Source organism: Coffea arabica, chromosome 7e, assembly GCF_036785885.1.
Source record: "Coffea arabica cultivar ET-39 chromosome 7e, Coffea Arabica ET-39 HiFi, whole genome shotgun sequence".
In the NCBI taxonomy this organism is placed as follows: domain Eukaryota; kingdom Viridiplantae; phylum Streptophyta; class Magnoliopsida; order Gentianales; family Rubiaceae; genus Coffea; species Coffea arabica.
Window position 1 is genome coordinate 46,235,227 of NC_092323.1, and position 20,446 is coordinate 46,255,672.

A 20,446-nucleotide genomic window follows, 5' to 3' on the forward strand; every position below is an offset into this window, starting at 1 on the left:
AGGACTCGCAAATTCCTTGTATTTTTCCTCAAAAATACCCTTTTATTTGAAAATTATTATTTAACAAAGGCCACTACCCAAATATTTCACATTAAGTGTAGATAGACCTAGAAAATAGGGTTTTACGCTTCGGTTTTAAGTTTGGAGCAAAATTAGGGTTTTCGCGATTTTTCGCCGGATGAATTTTCGGTACAGAGTAAGAATTAATTTGGGGATTAAAAGTGACTTTTAAGTGAGAAATAATATGTGACTAGTGGCAATGATATAAGGTTAGTGAATGGGAAGTGAAAAACCTAGTACGTGAGTTTTTAAGAAAAACGGCGCGATCCGGCGGGTCCCGCGCATTACCGATTGAACGCACTACTTGACCACCATTTTTCTTACCCAACAAGTTTGTTGACTTTTGTACATAATATCTTCTTATATTACAGCTAAGGGGACCGAAATTAGTGGCTAGAAAGCAAGGGAAAGAAAGAGAAAAATTAGTGGCCAAGATTGGGCCAAGTGTTGGGCAACTTGTGGACACCATTAGTTCTAATCCTTTTGGCTTTATCATAAGACAAACTTAGCTCCATTTCTCTTCATTTTCTGCCAAGGGAGCCGAGAGAGAGAGAGAAGAAGAACAAGGGAGAAATTTCTTCATTTCTTCTTGATTCAAGCTACAAAGTGAGAAATCCAAAGAACTAAACCGATTAAACTTCTCCTTGGGTGATTAGCTAGTGATTGGTGGTGAAATTTTGGAGAGAGAAAGCTTGGGCTACTTGTAGTGACTTCTATTCAAGGTAAGAGAGTTTATCTCTCTAAGTTTTGCTTTCAATTTTGTTAAATTAAGCTTGGCAACTTGCTCTTGTGGTGAGATCATGGATGATGAGCATGTTTTAGTAGTTTTCCCCAATTTATTTGATGAACTAGGGCTTGTGGAAATTCTGCCCAAATGGTTGTATGATGCTTATATGTTGCAATTGAGGTGTTATATGGTGTTTTGGTAGTGATTGGACCAAGAAATTAAGGAAAGATTCACTAGAAACTCAAAATTTCCAAAATCTGGAAAATTCTCTCCACATTCTGTCCGAATTTTTATCTATATGTTAGAGGCTGTTTTGGCCTTAGCTCAAAGAAGAAAAGTTGTAGCGAATGGCATTTTATAGGTGCCTACAAAATTTCAGCTCAATCGGAGCAATGTAGGACGTGAAAAGTCCAAAATACCCCTACTGTTTGAAATATTTCCCAGCAGTCCGTTTCAGCAGTTAGGTCCAGTTTATCACGATTTTTGACCAGGATCCATTCTGATTTAGCTCTGGGCCAAAACATGAAAGTTGTAGTGTTCTGAAGTAGCTTTAAAATGCATCTAAGAAGACCTGATTCGGACTTGTGTACACTGAGTTATGACCATTACAGTGTTCTGCGTTTAAGCAGCCGACGAATTGGTTTCTGGTTTAGTAATTTGCGAATTTGACCAAGTTACATTAGAAACTGGACTTAGTGATATTCATGAACATTGTAGCCCTGAGTCTTAGCTTCGAAACGGCATAGGTTTCGTCTTAATCCGATAAGCGTAGCCTCGGATAAGTTATTTCCGCTTTTATACGTCAAATCTGTCTTTTGGCTATATGGAATTTCTGCACTTGCTATTGATGTGAATCTTACTATTATGATATTGTGAGCCTATGGAACGGCTCTTGACATAAATTGCTGATATGTATGATGTTGGGTTGTGTTTGAGAAAAACAATAAAGCCTAAATGGCTGGAAAATTAGGTAAACACAAAGGGCATGCTGCCCGAATTTTTACTCAAGAACTAGAAAACTATATTAGCGACTTGAGTGAAGGTTAAGTGATTATCACTCGAACTAGCGAGTACCTTTGCTACTATGTTTCTGGAGTGTTATACGTTAAGACTTGGCCGAACTTGTACCCTTGGGAAATGAAATAATGATTGCTCGAAGTACGTTTTCCTTGTACTCTCGACTCACCTGACAATTTCAAGTATAAATGTTACAAAGCTTTATCGTTTAAAAGGCGAGCAAGTGTTTCATGACTACTGTCCGAGTGAATTTCAATTTCTTGATTCTTATTGAACGAAACGTCTAAGTTTCGAACTCTAGTCATGTTTCAAAGTTCTCAAATTGAGTTTTATCGCAGATTTGGACTCCGAACTCGGAGTATAACCTGAAAGTGACCAGTAAAAGCACTATATCTTTTGGTGAGTGTTTTCAAATACTGAATTGAACTGGATACTTGTACTTGATACGTGCCAATATGATTCCATGTCACATGCGTGAATTGTTAGGGCAAGAGTGTACTTTATCGCACTGGCCCTTACATGATATACACTTGTTTATTGTTGTAATTGACTTGACATACTTGTTATGATGCGCGCACTTCCTGGAATTCCAGACACCCTGTGGCGAGTTACTCTCGTCGGGCCGGCAGGGGCTTGGTCGATTGGGTAACGAGCCCTGGGTCTCTTGCTTTGTCGAGTGGAGTGATATCTCCTCGACTAATCGGTATACTCGAGTATTACCACCCGTGCTTATTGAGGATTTTGGGCCCAGTAGGGGGTGTGAATGGTGGACGGAGAGTAGTGTGAGTGGTGTTCTACTGGATTGGTTCATTTACTTGAAAGTTGACGGAGGGTCAACTACTATGTGATCAAGCTCCTGATGATGAATGGAAGTTGGCTCCTGAGAGCCATCCGTATCCTTATGCTTGGAATGATTATTGTTTATTGGATTATAGTGTCTTCTGAAAACTTTTACACTCGCTTATTTTGAGATTGCTACTTGAAGTGTTATTGCTCACTTTTATGAACTCTTCATGCTCGTTACTTTGCTATATCGAAAACTTGTACTTATAAATAATGGTCAATTTGCTATTTGGAACCTCACTGGGCTTTTAGCTCATACCACGCTATTTGTTTTCCTTACAGGGGGTACGAGTGACGCGTGAGACCTGTAAAAGACTAGCGTAGCCTTTTGTTTTGACTTTTGACTTTTGGTCTTGTACTCGCGCTATTCCTCGAAGGGAACATGTTATACTTGGATTGTATACGTTTTGAACTAGTTTGGTGTATTGAGGCTTTGTACCTCGATTTCTATCAATGTAAATTATAAGCTTGAATTGTGAATGTTATTTATGGTTCATGGATGTGTGTACATGACTCGATTGAGATAGTGAGTGAGTCCTGGCGAGAGCTGGGCAGGCGGTCCGCCGAACCCTTTGGTACGCCTTAGGGGGAGGTGGGGTCGTCACAGATGGTATCAGAGCTCCTATTGAGCTCGTGCCGGGAGAGGGTTCTCGGACTATGGGGATTGACTTGTTAAGTATGGAACAATTGTCTATTGTTGGGGACCTTAGATATGTATGTTGGGTAGGAATCTCTAATAGGGTGATTTGCTCTTGAGCCTGGCCAGCTTGAGTGGTGAATTATCATATTTTCGGATTCTTGTCCCCGAATACCAAAGAGTAACATCTTTACGCTCAGTTGAGATCTCGTGTAATATTCGGATAAGTTTGGATGGTGAAAGCAAAGGCACAGGGAATACGAATAGTCTGGACTTGAAAAATATTGAAGATATTTATGGGATTTGGGATCCTTCTTATTCACGTGTTTCGAGCCTTGATTAAGTGTAGTGCCTGAGCGATACCTAGGGTTAATGCTCTATAAGTTATGTGACTTGTTTTGATCGAATGTGTTGTATTGCCTTGTTTTATGATTTAGAGGGGTTTATGATTTGCAATATTCTGTTTTATGTTGTTTATATTTATATAGTTACTTAGTGGTTATATTCTATCATTAATTAGTTGGTTATATTGCTATAGTTGGTTAGCTGTGAAACATGGAGGATAAAAGAAGTCGGACCAAGAAAGCTAACCGAGAACGCGGTTCTAGGCGAGGCCGTGAGGGTGAACAAGTACAGGAACCGATGCCTGAACCGAGAGAGGAGAGGGAGGCAGCGGTTGAGCAGCAACCTGAACCCCAGACTGCCGGGGGAGATCAGGTGGCTACTGCCATCCAACAGATGACTAATATTTTAGCCCGATTGGTGGAACAACAGGGTCAAGGTCTTGTAAATCAACCTAGGGATCCTGATTTGGGGCAGGATAGAGCCTTGGAGAGATTCCAGAAGTTCTCTCCACCTAAATTCTTAGGAGGGCCAGACCCGTATGAGACTGAGAAATGGCTGGAGGCCATGATAAATATCTTTGCTGCCCTAAACTATACTGAGGAGAGACAAGTCCAATTTGCTGTATTCCAGTTCGAGGGGCCAGCTAGGGCCTGGTGGAATGTAGTAAGGGCCAAATGGGAGAGAGAAGGAACTGCGTGGACTTGGCTACACTTTGTACGGGATTTTAACGAGAAATATCTTCCTCCTATTGTCCAGGAGAAACGAGAGGACGAATTCATTAAACTCCGTCAGGGGATGTTGAGTGTAACTGAGTATGAGACTCGGTTTACCAAATTGTCTAAATTCGCTCCCGAGCTGATTGCTACGGAGCCAAGGAAAGTACGGAGGTTTATACAAGGGCTAAATGTGGAATTACAGGAAGCCTTAGCGGCGGTCCAAATTAATACATTCACAGAGGTTCTGGAGAAAGCCTTGAGGATAGAGACTGCTAGGGTACAAGTGAGAGCTTTTCATGCAAAAAGGAGAGGTGCGCCTGGTGGAAGTCAAAGGCAAGGACAAAGTGATTTAGATATGCCACCTTCTAAGATAGGTCGAGAAGATGGTAGTGAGAAAATTTCAAGGACGTCTAAGGAAAGTACTCCAAGAGGAGCTTCGCGTGGCTGGGGCCAAGCAAGAGGTGCCTCACAAGGAGGTCAGACCTCAACCCCTCAAGTACCTTGCGGGTACTGTGGGAAGGCCAATCACGTGGAGAGTGATTGTTGGCGAAAGGCGGGAAAATGTTTATGGTGTGGTAGCACCGAACACCAGCTTGCAACCTGTCCCCGTAGATCACGCCTAAACCCTGAACAAGCAAGTGTAGGAGGGACTAAGCCAAGAGTGCCAGCTAGAGCGTATGCCTTGAACCAACAGGCAGTACCTGAACCAACAGAGATAGTAGAAGGTACGATTCGTGATTTCTATTGTTTCTCTAAGTTTTGGCTATAGTGAGACCTGAGAGCCGGAAATGAATATATAAGGAAAGTACCCTACGTTATTCGAAGTGCATGTATGAATTTCGAGGTCGAAATTCTTTTAAGGGGGAGAGAATGTGAGGACTCGCAAATTCCTTGTATTTTTCCTCAAAAATATCCTTTTATTTGAAAATTATTATTTAACAAAGGCCACTACCCAAATATTTCACATTAAGTGTAGATAGACCTAGAAAATAGGGTTTTACGCTTCGGTTTTAAGTTTGGAGCAAAATTAGGGTTTTCGCGATTTTTCGCCGGATGAATTTTCGGTACAGAGTAAGAATTAATTTGGGGATTAAAAGTGACTTTTAAGTGAGAAATAATATGTGACTAGTGGCAATGATATAAGGTTAGTGAATGGGAAGTGAAAAACCTAGTACGTGAGTTTTTAAGAAAAACGGCGCGATCCGGCGGGTCCCGCGTATTACCGATTGAACGCACTACTTGACCACCATTTTTCTTACCTAACAAGTTTGTTGACTTTTGTACATAATATCTTCTTATATTACAGCTAAGGGGACCGAAATTAGTGGCTAGAAAGCAAGGGAAAGAAAGAGAAAAATTAGTGGCCAAGATTGGGCCAAGTGTTGGGCAACTTGTGGACACCATTAGTTCTAATCCTTTTGGCTTTATCATAAGACAAACTTAGCTCCATTTCTCTTCATTTTCTGCCAAGGGAGCCGAGAGAGAGAGAGAAGAAGAACAAGGGAGAAATTTCTTTATTTCTTCTTGATTCAAGCTACAAAGTGAGAAATCCAAAGAACTAAACCGATTAAACTTCTCCTTGGGTGATTAGCTAGTGATTGGTGGTGAAATTTTGGAGAGAGAAAGCTTGGACTACTTGTAGTGACTTCTATTCAAGGTAAGAGAGTTTATCTCTCTAAGTTTTGCTTTCAATTTTGTTAAATTAAGCTTGGCAACTTGCTCTTGTGGTGAGATCATGGATGATGAGCATGTTTTAGTAGTTTTCCCCAATTTATTTGATGAACTAGGGCTTGTGGAAATTCTGCCCAAATGGTTGTATGATGCTTATATGTTGTAATTGAGGTGTTATATGGTGTTTTGGTAGTGATTGGACCAAGAAATTAAGGAAAGATTCACTAGAAACTCAAAATTTCCAAAATCTGGAAAACTCTCTCCACATTCTGTCCGAATTTTTATCTATATGTTAGAGGCTGTTTTGGCCTTAGCTCAAAGAAGAAACGTTGTAGCGAATGGCATTTTATAGGTGCCTACAAAATTTCAGCTCAATCGGAGCAACGTAGGATGTGAAAAGTCCAAAATACCCCTACTGTTTGAAATATTTCCCAGCAGTCCGTTTCAGCAGTTAGGTCCAGTTTATCACGATTTTTGACCAGGATCCATTCTGATTTAGCTCTGGGCCAAAACATGAAAGTTGTAGTGTTATGAAGTAGCTTTAAAATGCATCTAAGAAGACCTGATTCGGACTTGTGTACACTGAGTTATGACCATTACAGTGTTCTGCATTTAAGCAGCCGACGAATTGGTTTCTGGTTTAGTAATTTGCGAATTTGACCAAGTTACATTAGAAACTGGACTTAGTGATATTCATGAACATTGTAGCCCTGAGTCTTAGCTTCGAAACGGCATAGGTTTCGTCTTAATCCGATAAGCGTAGCCTCGGATAAGTTATTTCCGCTTTTATACGTCAAATCTGTCTTTTGGCTATATGGAATTTCTGCACTTGCTATTGATGTGAATCTTACTATTATGATATTGTGAGCCTATGGAACGGCTCTTGACATAAATTGCTGATATGTATGATGTTGGGTTGTGTTTGAGAAAAACAATAAAGCCTAAATGGCTGGAAAATTAGGTAAACACAAAGGGCATGCTGCCCGAATTTTTACTCAAGAACTAGAAAACTATATTAGCGACTTGAGTGAAGGTTAAGTGATTATCACTCGAACTAGCGAGTACCTTTGCTACTATGTTTCTGGAGTGTTATACGTTAAGACTTGGCCGAACTTGTACCCTTGGGAAATGAAATAATGATTGCTCGAAGTACGTTTTCCTTGTACTCTCGACTCACCTGACAATTTCAAGTATAAATGTTACAAAGCTTTATCGTTTAAAAGGCGAGCAAGTGTTTCATGACTACTGTCCGAGTGAATTTCAATTTCTTGATTCTTATTGAACGAAACGTCTAAGTTTCGAACTCTAGTCATGTTTCAAAGTTCTCAAATTGAGTTTTATCGCAGATTTGGACTCCGAACTCGGAGTATAACCTGAAAGTGACCAGTAAAAGCACTATATCTTTTGGTGAGTGTTTTCAAATACTGAATTGAACTGGATACTTGTACTTGATACGTGCCAATATGATTCCATGTCACATGCGTGAATTGTTAGGGCAAGAGTGTACTTTATCGCACTTGCCCTTACATGATATACACTTGTTTATTGTTGTAATTGACTTGACATACTTGTTATGATGCGCGCACTTCCTGGAATTCCAGACACCCTGTGGCGAGTTACTCTCGTCGGGCCGGCAGGGGCTTGGTCGATTGGGTAACGAGCCCTGGGTCTCTTGCTTTGTCGAGTGGAGTGATATCTCCTCGACTAATCGGTATACTCGAGTATTACCACCCGTGCTTATTGAGGATTTTGGGCCCAGTAGGGGGTGTGAATGGTGGACGGAGAGTAGTGTGAGTGGTGTTCTACTGGATTGGTTCCTTTACTTGAAAGTTGACGGAGGGTCAACTACTATGTGATCAAGCTCCTGATGATGAATGGAAGTTGGCTCCTGAGAGCCATCCGTATCCTTATGCTTGGAATGATTATTGTTTATTGGATTATAGTGTCTTCTGAAAACTTTTACACTCGCTTATTTTGAGATTGCTACTTGAAGTGTTATTGCTCACTTTTATGAACTCTTCATGCTCGTTACTTTGCTATATCGAAAACTTGTACTTATAAATAATGGTCAATTTGCTATTTGGAACCTCACTGGGCTTTTAGCTCATACCACGCTATTTGTTTTCCTTACAGGGGGTACGAGTGACGCGTGAGAGAGGGAAAAGTTTGATACGCGCGCGAGGCGAAAAAGTCCTAAAATAAAAATGCAACCCTAATATCCAAATGCAACGCATAAAAAGGGTAGAAAAAGGAAACGAATGGCCAAGTCAAATGCTCGGACCCACTTAGGAAGTCCCCAGTGGAGTCGCCAACTGTCGCGCCCAATTTTCGATATGAGATGTGAATGTGTGGTGTGAGTGTGTGTGATATACATGTGAACGTGTGCGGAATGAAAAGTAAAAGGCCATGGGACTTAGAATGCGACGATTTGGCCAAGTGAAGTTCAAAAGGGTTTTTTGTATCAAAAATGGAGTCGCCACTTGGTATAGAGTTAGGGTGTACCAAGTCACCCAAAAATGATTTTTGTTTTTGAATAAAAAAGTGAATAAACCCTTTTTGAGAACTTTTGGGTCTGCGTAACCAAAAGAGGGATCGGGGGTCACATTTGACGAAGGGGAAGGCAAGGATAAAAATCCAAGGCACCCCTTCGACCTAGCCAAGGCTAGTTGCGTGACTTAAACCAATTTTCCTAATTTTTCTACCCAAGGTATGTATTGCATGTTGGATATGTCTATATGAATGCAAAAATCTAGACCTAGGGGGGCATGGGGGAAATTTCTCTTCAAAGGTTGAGTGGTGCCAATCACATTAATTGTGAAGCCCAATAATGATCCTTTTGGAGAGGTCACACCTAAACCTAAATGATGTGAAAATGAGTGGAATGCATGCCATGTGAAAGTGTGAGTTTGTGTAAAAAAGTAATAAAAACAATAGTGTGAGTGGAAGTGTGCAAAGAAAATGTCCTTGAATGTAAAAGTGTTGGGGTGCAAATGAAAAAAGTGCTCGTGTGCAAGTGAATAAGAATATGGCATAGATAGTAGTGTGCAAATGGGTGTAATTTGTGAGGTAGAAAAAGAAAAATAAATAAGTGACAGGAGAAGTGCGTGAACATAGCATGTGAGGTGAGAAAATCATAAGTAGTGAAAAATGTAGATGAAAGAGTGAAATGATAAGATGAGATGCATGAACCTATAGGAGTGCATCAAGTCGGGTACGGGACAGCTAAGTCGTGATTCAATTTTCCCTTTGATAGAGGGAATATAAGCGTGCTAAGGCTTAGAAAAAGCCACACTCGTCTATATCCCATATTTAAGGGGACTCTTCAGGCAAATGTACCCTAACTAGCATGAGATGCAAGACCTAAAGTGGGGGAAAGGGGTTCGAGGAGCATGCCAAATGATAAAACTAAGAAAAATGCATGACGTGTAGTGAACATGCAAATATGCACTATCGAAAGGGACGGCCTATTGGGTCTAGCGTTGGACTAGCCCTTTCTATGAATTCCTACTAGCATTGGACTAGTGGAAACGGAACAAAGAACCACAACTAGCGTTGGACTAGTGCGGTAACGGAAAAAAGGGGCCACTACTAGCGTTGGACTAGTGTGGTGACGTCCATTCATCCATTCATTCATGACTATATATAAAAAAACGAGTAGACATGCGAATCACTTATAAACACGTGGCACATAACACTTAGCATGCTCGACTAGATGCAAGAGCCTAATAAAGCGATTAAACACGTAGCAACAAAAGGGGAAGGGGAAATGGACCAAATGCTCTCCGAGCCCTATCTATTACAAGCCAAGAGGTGTACACATACCCCATAAAGAATAACTTAAATAAAAAGCAAAAAGTAAATAAAATAAATGAAAGAATTAAGGAAAGACAAGGAAAGCAAAGTAGACATGCATATTCACATAACACGTAGGAGCACGTAGGAAAAATAAACTCAAGAATATAGAAGTTACCTCCCTTGCAATGGAAATCGAGTAAATGAGATATTAGCTTCAAAACAATAAAAAGGTCAAGGTACCAATTTATTTGGCAAATAATCACAAAGGATAAAAAATAAGCATGAATTTGAATCAATTAAATCATGTCAACAATCCACATTTAAGAAGTTACAAGAAGAAAGGACCTGATTGCAAAGATTGATAAATTTTGGAGGTCAAAATTAAAGAAAAACAAAGTTTAGGGGCCTATTTGCAATTAAGTTAGGGACCCAATTGAATGAAATTGAAAGTTGTTAGGGCCATAGTGAAAGCACTAGAAAGTCAGGGGACTGGAATGAAATTTCGTTATCAGGCTTCTTGGCAAAACAGGCCACCATTGGGCCATTTGTATTTATTTCGTGGGCCAAGACCGTCCAAGCCCAATCGGAAATCCAAAACAAAAAGGGAATGGGCCATCTTCACCTTTCTTGGGCCAAGATCACTTGGCCCAATCGAAAGTCCAAGGAAAAACAAGTGGGCTAGTATAGTATTTTGGCCCAAAAATCAGCCAACCGAATAGATGGGCCTTGACCCTCTAGCCCAAACCAAAAGCCCAAAAATAAATTGAACCCTCTTACACAAACCCAGCCAAATATCATTAGCCAAACATAAGTCTAGGCCCAACAAGATAACAAATCAACTAAAATTATTTAAGCCACAATTATGACCTAAAAACAAGAATTAATCTACCCCAAAAGACTACTTAAAAGATTAAAGATGAGTAATGTCTAAAAGGATGAAAAAAAATTCAACTCTTCCAATTTTTGGGGTTCAAAATACAATTCCTATGAGGACTTATCTGAAAGATTGATAAAAGCTTTGAGGTCGAATTCGTGAAGTTTTAAAAACTTTGGGGTTAGAGTGGCAAGAAGCAGAATGGAAGGGCCACAAATACGATTGCAGACTAACGGTCTTCTTCTCAAACATCAATTCGCCATTTCTGTCATTCTTAGAACCAGAGCAAAACCAAAATCTTAGCCATTCTCGATCAGAAATGAAGATTACCCAGAAACTTTTCTCATACAATATCAATTCGAGTTCATTCAACCGGATCATACGAAACGGAATGAAATTCAGCAAATGCATCATAACTTTTCAAATGTGAGGAAAAGTGATTCGGCCGAATGTATACAAAAACAGAAAACAATCCATCTTCCAAGCTGAACTATCAATGGGGAATTTCATCGAACAGGTTGTAGGCATCAAAATCCTACCAGATTTCTGCTCAAATTGAAGCATGACTAACCCAGAAATTTGTCAAAAACCAAGGAAATCAGTCCAAAACTTTATCAGCAACCCAAGAGAATTAAATCTAATCGATACATGTATGTTCGGCAAATTCAGACAATTTAACAGGAAAAATTGCACTAAAGCAAAACCGCGGGGAATCTGTATCAAAAACTTGAAAAAAGAAACGGAAATCTTAAAGAACAAAGGCAGCTTACAGTGCTCTGCTTGGAAAAATCAGCAAACTGAGATGGTGGATTTCGGTGAGGCAGTGACGGCTTCCTGCGACATCGGTTACAGATTTCCGAATTCACCCTTCATTTTACCGCAGCTTTCTTCCTCTGTTTCCGTTTGCAGCCGCGGCCTTTCCTCTGTTTCTCCTGCTCCGTTTTTTGGCCGAAGCCCCCCCCTCTGATTTTCCTTCTTTTTGTTTACTTTCTGACTTACTCTCTCTGATTTGATTCATCCGAAAACTCCCCATTTTCTGTTTTCTTGCTCCTGTTTTTCTTTCTTTCACTCTGTTTTTCTATTTTGTTAGCTCCTTGTTTTCTCTTTTCCCTCAGTTTCCTGTTCTTTCTCTCTTTTTTTCCCCGAAACTTTCCCCCAATTTTGCAGATTTCTTTTGCCGTTAAATTTCCTCCCTAGTTCAAACCCGAAATCCCCTCTCGGTTCATAGCTTGCTGCCCCAGTAGCTGGAGAGAGTGTATGGAATTTCTGCAGGGGGGATTGGATAAAATTTCTTTCTCATGATTGAAGCTTGCCGCTGCCATCTCCTCCTGTTTTTTCTTTGCTTTTGTTTTTTTTTTTTTTTTTTGAGCCCAAACCTCTCTCGGCCTTCTCTGTTTTTTCCTCACCGAAAACCCCCAGACCTCTCTCCTCTTTTTTCTCTTCCGCCCCCTTCTACCCTTTTTTTACGCTGTTTTTCTATCTTTTTCTTTTTTACTTGCTTCCCCCCCCGACAGCTTTTTCCCCTTTTTTCAAAATTTCCTAATCTTACAAGTGTCTAGACACCTCACCAACTAGGTGAGGTGTTGTCAAAAAACAAGAAGGGACACTTGTCCCACATGCAAAATTCCACTTGTCATTTTTCTTTTCTTTTCCTTTTTTTCATTTTTCACTTTTTCTTTTTTTTCTTTCACTTTTTTTCAAGAAATTCTATGATAAAACTTAAAAATAAAAATAAAACTAGAAACTAAAAACTAAAAATCGAATGAAACTAACACGACAAATAAAAAACTAAAAATAAACAGTAAATGAAATTACACCAAAAATTTGGTGTCTACAGTTTGCCCCTCTTTGTCTGAGTTTTGAAAAAACTTGAGACAAAGAAGTAGACACCAAATACTTACCTGCATTATTCGGCTGCAAAATGATTCGAACGATGGAGACTGACCCATTTTGACGAGATTGACTGGGACGAGAAATTTATAATGGACTGATCTGAACAAGAAATTTAAAACGGGACTGACCCGAACAAGAATTTAAAACGGGACTGGCCCGAACAGGAATTTAAATGGGATAGACCCGAACTAAAATGTAAATGGGATAGACCCACGGGATAGACCCTGACAGAAATGTAAATGGGATAGACCCACGGGATAGACCCGGACAAAAATTTAAATGGGATAGACCCACGGGATAGACCCGAACAGAAATGTAAATGGGATAGACCCACGGGACAGACCCGGACAGAAATGTAAATGGGATAGACCCGGACAGAAATGTAAATGGGATAGACCCACGGGATAGACCCGGACAGAAATTTAAAATTGGGATAGACCCACGGGATAGAAATGTAAAATTGGGATAGACCCACGGGATAGACCCGAACAGAAATGTAAAATTGGGATAGACCCGAACAGAAATTTAAAATTGGGATGAATTGAAGTGAGATGGAGTATTGGTGGGGTTGACCCATGTTTGTTGGTGATGCAAATGAAAGAAGCGAAATGAAGTGTTAATGGGACTGATCCACGTTCCAGTGGCTGTGAAAATGAAATGTCTCGACAATCGGACAGTGGGATCAAACCCGAGCCTGCCGTGATGAACTTGATTTGATTTTTTGATTTTTGGGTTTTTGGATTTTTGGATTTTTTTCTCTTTTGATTTTTTGATTTTTCTGATTTTTTTGATTTTTTTTTTTTTTAGGGAACCTTTTCAAAATTTGCCCCAGTATGATGAATTGGTCAGTGAGACGACATCCGAGCCTGACGGGGTGTGGACGGTCAGCGGGATAAAACCCGGTCCTGCCAAGATTGGCGGGATAAAACCCGGTCCCAATTTGATAAAAATGGTCAGCGGGATTAAACCCGGTCCTGCCGAGTTTGGCGGGATAAAACCCGGTCCCAATTTGATAAAAACGGTCAGCGGGATTAAACCCGGTCCTGCCGAGATTGGCGGGATAAAACCCGGTCCCAATTTGATAAGCGGTCAGCGGGATTATACCCGGTCCTGTCGAGATTGGCGGGATAAAACCCGGTCCCAATTTGATAAAAACGGTCAGCGGGATTATACCCGGTCCTGCCGAGATTGGCGGGATGAAACCCGGCCCCAATTTGATAAAAACGGTCAGCGGGATTAAACCCGGTCCTGCCGTGATTGGCGGGATGAAACCCGGTCCCAACGCGATCTTTAGAATGGTCAGTGGGATAAGACCCAATCCTGCCATCCAATTGGTGAAGAAATTGAATTTGATTTGTCAAAATACAAGAAATGATTTTCCAAGAAACAAAATTTTGAACTTGATTTTTTGATTTTTTTGAATTTTTCTGATTTTTCGAGAGAATCTTTTTTCCCAAAAATAATTTGCCCCAGTGTAGGGCCCTTCTCCCTTCTTTCTCCTCTCTTTCTTCGGCATCGGCCTTCCATATCACCAGACGCTCTTTCGTCGATTTCAACTATGAATACCTGCACAGGGCTTACATGCACTCAAATGAGCGTGACTGATTTGAAAAATGCATTATTTTGATTCTTGGACGAAATCCTCAATTGGACTACAAAAATATTTGCCCCTGTGTGGGCTTATTTTGCGAAATTTTGCAAATAAAAATTTTGCCCCAGTTTGGGCCCATTTGATTGCAAAAATTATTTTAGATGATTTCCCATTTACTTCAACAAAGAAAAACCGCACTTTCTAAAATTTAGAAAAGAGTGCACATATACAACAATGTGAAGAAACTTTAATCGTCAAGTTTGAACTCATGCAGAAATTTCATGATGAATTCCTCGAAATAACACCAAATTTAAGAAGATTTCTTCCTTACTTTTAGCATTGGTGCTTAGGGTAACGGGTCACCACTTCTGGTTGACTCATCTTTTCAGGACCAATCAAGTGACTTTATTTTGGAAATGGCTAAGGAAATGGGAGATAAGAATCTGTCTCATTTTTGTGCCCCAGTTATATGTAATCCATTCAATGTCACATCTTAGTGAAAGCAAAGAGTTTGTTACCCTTATTTTCAAGAAAACTTAGTCAACATACAAGCTTTCTAGGCTTGTAACGTATGGACAGAAGTGATAGCTAAACATGTGGAAACGGGTTATGCCCTTATGATCACAAATGATTTGATGAGTTTCTTATGAGCATGATCCTCACTTTGGATTGTCATGAAAGAATAAGTCAACGATGGACTTTATTAGCTTGTAATTTGGCTTGAAAACGATAGTTTAAGACTTTCAAGGATATTGCACCATAGATCACATTTTTCCAAAATTGCCCCTATTTTGAAATCAAAAGATCTCAGACTTTGTTTGCATTTTTCACATCACTCACCAGAGACTTCAGCGCCGAATTTTCTGTATTTTCTTGCATTTACTTTTCTTTCTTTGCTTTTTGCCTCTTTTCCCTTTCCCTCGAGCTGATGGGTTTTCACATGGTGAGTAGCGTCAACCTCATACTCAAGCACTTTAGAAATACAGCTAAAATTTTCCGGCATCAGAAATTTTCTTGACAGGGCCATTGCAAAGAACAGAAGTCAGGACTTTCGGCTTTTGTAATGGGGTCAGGTGGGGTGCTTAGAAAAGTTAAGGCTTGAAAACGGATTTCGAAACTGGTTTGAAGGATCTGAGATCGCATCGTTGTGCCAACCCTACTTTAGGGTTAAATCAGAATTTGCCCCAGTTTTTGCTCAATTGAGGCTTTTTCTCTTTCATTTTCTTTCTTTTTTTTGATTTTTCGGCTTTTTGCCATTCTTTCGAACTTTCACAAAATTTGCCCCAGTTTATTTTTGAACTGAGGTTCTCTTTTCCTTCCTTTGTTTTTGATCTTGTTGCTTTTCACTTTTCACTTCTTGAAATTTTCTTTTCAACTCAGACTCGCCCCCAGTGTGGGGTTTGCGATTCTCAGGGGTTGCCAAACGAAATAATTTATTCTGATGGCTCAAAAGGGATAACTAGGGATAAAGTGTTCGATTGGAAAAGAAGATGGCCTGACTTGTATTCCATTCCTTACAACAACTCTGAAAGGAAACTTTCGTTAATGCGAAATTTTTTGCGTGTATCTGAATTAATTGACCGAGGAAGACCCTTGCTCATCCATATTTGTGAAACATAGGCGATTCACATGGACAAAAACCCTTCCTTTTCTTTTTCAAACTTGGAACCCAAGTGGAATCAAATTTCCCCAATTTGCAGTTCCCTCCTTATTCTAGCATTTTTGCTTTTTCCCTTTTTTCCTTTTTTTTTTTTTGTTTTTTTTTTTTTTTTTTGAAAATTTTCCAATCTCCCTCCCCAATGTGGGGTACGACCATGAGTGCATTAGAAAAGAACCACCAATTTTAGCTCAAAATGGGGATGCAAGGGGTGATCAGTGTTTAGGTTGTAGAAACGACGGCCAAAGCATCATTCTTACACCTCATGACAACCAAAGTAACGAAACGGTTATTGAAAATCCATTCCCCTATTTGATATTTGAAAATTTCCCAATATAGGGTAGTGATCATTAAGGCTCTTATCTGAAACGAAATTATTCTTTCATAGGCTCAAATGGGAGAGCAAGTGATAAAAATCTGTATAGATGGTGAAACAAATGCTCAAAGTATCATTCCAAATTTTCAAAACAAACAAGAATAATGCACATTTTTGCTTTCACTTAGATGTGAATTGAATCCGGTTAAACCAATGGGGATTTTTCCAAGCAAAGATTGTCCCAATTTACAATTTATCAATCAATGTGACTGACTTTATTTTGGGGTTAAATGAAGGAGAAAAGGTATCTCATTGGGCCTTTTGAGTGACCATTTTTTTAGCACTCTTATTGGATGACTCGGATCAACAATCTGGTGTACATAAGGATTTTGGAAAGCAGACACTTGTGATCATGAAGCTTCTCAATTTGGTCTTACTTCTTAAAATTCATGAAATCTCCGATGAATAAGAATAAAGAATGAAATGTACAAAAATTTCTCATTCAATTACGATACAAATGAGAAGAGAGAAACTTGTAAAGAGCTCCACATATTCACTTTTTGTCTCCTTTTCTTTTTGGAACAAAATGTATTAACAAATTAAATATAGAAAATTTTCCTTTGGAAAACAATTACAACATCTCTCAGAGGCTTTAGCGTAGAGCTTCCAGATAAATCATTTATGTTTTCATCGTAGGATCTGCCCAAGAATCAAATAACACTTGTACTCTTCAAACTTTATTGGATTAAAATTATCATCAGATATAGAAGAATATTTTCATCTTATTGAAACATTTTTATGAATGCAGGGGAGGGGAAAACAAAAGAAAAATATCCCGAGTTAGTAGGCAAAACTGCAAAATCGGTATGCATGTCCTATGGGGGGAACCCTTTTTATGCCAAGGGTAGGCCTAGCATGAAAATGCAATCCGCTAGAATAGGCACTATACAATACCTGATGGATCAGATCAACTCATGGAGTGAAAAATAATTTTGAAAATTTTGGTCCATTGGAATGAGAAGAGACGTTTGTCAAAATGAGGACCTCATCCGAAGGGATTGATCACTTTTGATTGATACAAGAACTTGCAAAAATGCACGGGTTTAACCTTAACGAACCTCCTATCGAAGAGATTGGAATTCGTCTTGACAACTTTTCTCAGTGAAGTACGGGTCAAAACTCCAACTGATCAAATAACTGGATGCAATGGATGCTTTTCTCAAAATCGACTAAGTTTTCCATGTTGAAATCCGACATTGAAATCCTAATTGGTCAAATGAAATTGACAATTTATTAAAAATCGACCGGACTACCCTAAAAAGGGAAACGGGTCAAAGGAAATGAATGAAATTTGATTTGTCCAAAATTAATCAGATCACCCTAAAAAGGGTAAATTGATCAAATAGATTGAACGAAACTTGATTTATTCAAAATCGGCTCGGTTGCCCTAAAAATGGGTAAATTGGCCAAATGAATGATTGATTCAAAAATCAGCCGAATGACCCTAAAAAGGGTAAATTAGTCAAATGAATTGACGATTTATTCAAAATTGACCGGATGACCCAAAAAAGGGTAAATTGGTCAAATGACCCTAAAAAGGGTAAATTGGTCAAATGACCCTAAAAAAGGGTAAATTGATCAAATGACTTGACGATTTATTCAAAATTGACCAGATGACCCTAAAAAGGGTAAATTGGTCAAAAGAATTGACGATTTATTCAAAAACGACCGGATGACCCTAAAAAGGGTAATTTGATCAAATGAATTGATGATCTATTCAAAAATCGACCAGGTGACCCTAAACAGGGTAAATTGGTCAAATGAATTGACGATTTATTCAAAATCGACCAGGTGATCCTAAAAAGGGTAAATCGGTCAAATGAATGAAATTGAATGAATTGGCAAAATGGATTGGTTGAATTGTCCGGCCATTGGTCATTTCAAAATTATTGAGGTGCATTAGTCTATGACCTTCTAAAAATCAAATTTTGGCCTCAATTTATTTTCGTCTCAATAGGAGGAATCATTTGTGAACTTCTTCAAATTAATGTCCTTCACGCAAGGGGTTTTTACCAATTTTTGATAAAATGGCCAAAAAGTGATTATTAGATGTTCATATTCCAAAAGATCACTCTATGAACATGATCGGATCCTACCTTACCTTGTGCACTACCCCTTTGGATGATACAAAATGTAAACGTGCAAGTCTCACTGGATTAAGTATCCGAGACACAAGGTGGCTTATTCCTAAACACGGGATTCCCTATGTGGCATTCCCTTTCTATGGTTTATGCATGATGCCATTTATTAAAGCAATGTAAATATGCAACAAATATGGCCTAAAGGATATAAATAACGCAACGGGGAGAAAAGGTCTAAACATGAAATGTATTTACTGAAAAGTAAGTGCAAAGACTGAAATTTAGACATGTGAGCTATCTAGTGGGTGAGTCACTAAAAGAGTGCCAAAAGGGCCTCTTATCGCTAAGGCATATGAATGCAAGCCAAGAAACAAAGAAATGGTTAGTGCAATTGATAGTACACATAACACATTGGGAGCAATTAAGAAAAGAAATACAATAAAGCGAGTAAAAGGGGTAGAACCCCTTCCCTCGTGCCTAATGTGTTTATAAAGGGTGAGGCCGACTCTACCCTAGGTTATTCTAATATGGATGCATGAGACTGGGGTTCACTAATGCCTAGACTCGATAAAGCTTCGGCTCCCAAGCCTTCAGACCTAAAGGCGAAGGGTCATCACTCCCAGGGCCTTTGGTCGGTGGCTCGAGTGATCCCTTAGGTAGCGCTATGGGCGCAGAGCACACCAGCCGCCTACCCAAGGCAATCGATCCTAATCCTACAAGGCGGTGTGGGATGGCGCCCACGAAAAATAAAATACAATGGGATAAAAGCAAGTAAACGTGCACGTATGAAGTGCTCCCCTATTTTGAGGGAAGGGGTTGAGAACCACGCGAGGCTCTGGAGGTGACACACACCCCCTCCCAAATGCAATGCAAGCGCGAGATAAACAAGTAAACATACATCCAATCAACCAATCACACGTACGTGAGTGAGGGAAAAGTTTGATACGCGCGCGAGGCGAAAAAGTCCTAAAATAAAAATGCAACCCTAATATCCAAATGCAACGCATAAAAAGGGTAGAAAAAGGAAACGAATGGCCAAGTCAAATGCTCGGACCCACTTAGGAAGTCCCCAGTGGAGTCGCCAACTGTCGCGCCCCACTTTTCGATATGAGATGTGAATGTGTGGTGTGAGTGTGTGTGATATACATGTGAACGTGTGCGGAATGAAAAGTAAAAGGCCATGGGACTTAGAATGCGACGATTTGGCCAAGTGAAGTTCAAAAGGGTTTTTTGTATCAAAAATGGAGTCGCCACTTGGTATAGAGTTAGGGTGTACCAAGTCACCCAAAAATGATTTTTGTTTTTGAATAAAAAAGTGAATAAACCCTTTTTGAGAACTTTTGGGTCTGCGTAACCAAAAGAGGGATCGGGGGTCACATTTGACGAAGGGGAAGGCAAGGATAAAAATCCAAGGCACCCCTTCGACCTAGCCAAGGCTAGTTGCGTGACTTAAACCAATTTTCTTAATTTTTCTACCCAAGGTATGTATTGCATGTTGGATATGTCTATATGAATGCAAAAATCTAGACCTAGGGGGGCATGGGGGAAATTTCTCTTCAAAGGTTGAGTGGTGCCAATCACATTAATTGTGAAGCCCAATAATGATCCTTTTGGAGAGGTCACACCTAAACCTAAATGATGTGAAAATGAGTGGAATGCATGCCATGTGAAAGTGTGAGTTTGTGTAAAAAAGTAATAAAAACAATAGTGTGAGTGGAAGTGTGCAAAGAAAATGTCCTTGAATGTAAAAGTGTTGGGGTGCAAATGAAAAAAGTGCTCGTGTGCAAGTGAATAAGAATATGGCATAGATAGTAGTGTGCAAATGGGTGTAATTTGTGAGGTAGAAAAAGAAAAATAAATAAGTGACAGGAGAAGTGCGTGAACATAGCATGTGAGGTGAGAAAATCATAAGTAGTGAAAAATGTAGATGAAAGAGTGAAATGATAAGATGAGATGCATGAACCTATAGGAGTGCATCAAGTCGGGTACGGGACAGCTAAGTCGTGATTCAATTTTCCCTTTGATAGAGGGAATATAAGCGTGCTAAGGCTTAGAAAAAGCCACACTCGTCTATATCCCATATTTAAGGGGACTCTTCAGGCAAATGTACCCTAACTAGCATGAGATGCAAGACCTAAAGTGGGGGAAAGGGGTTCGAGGAGC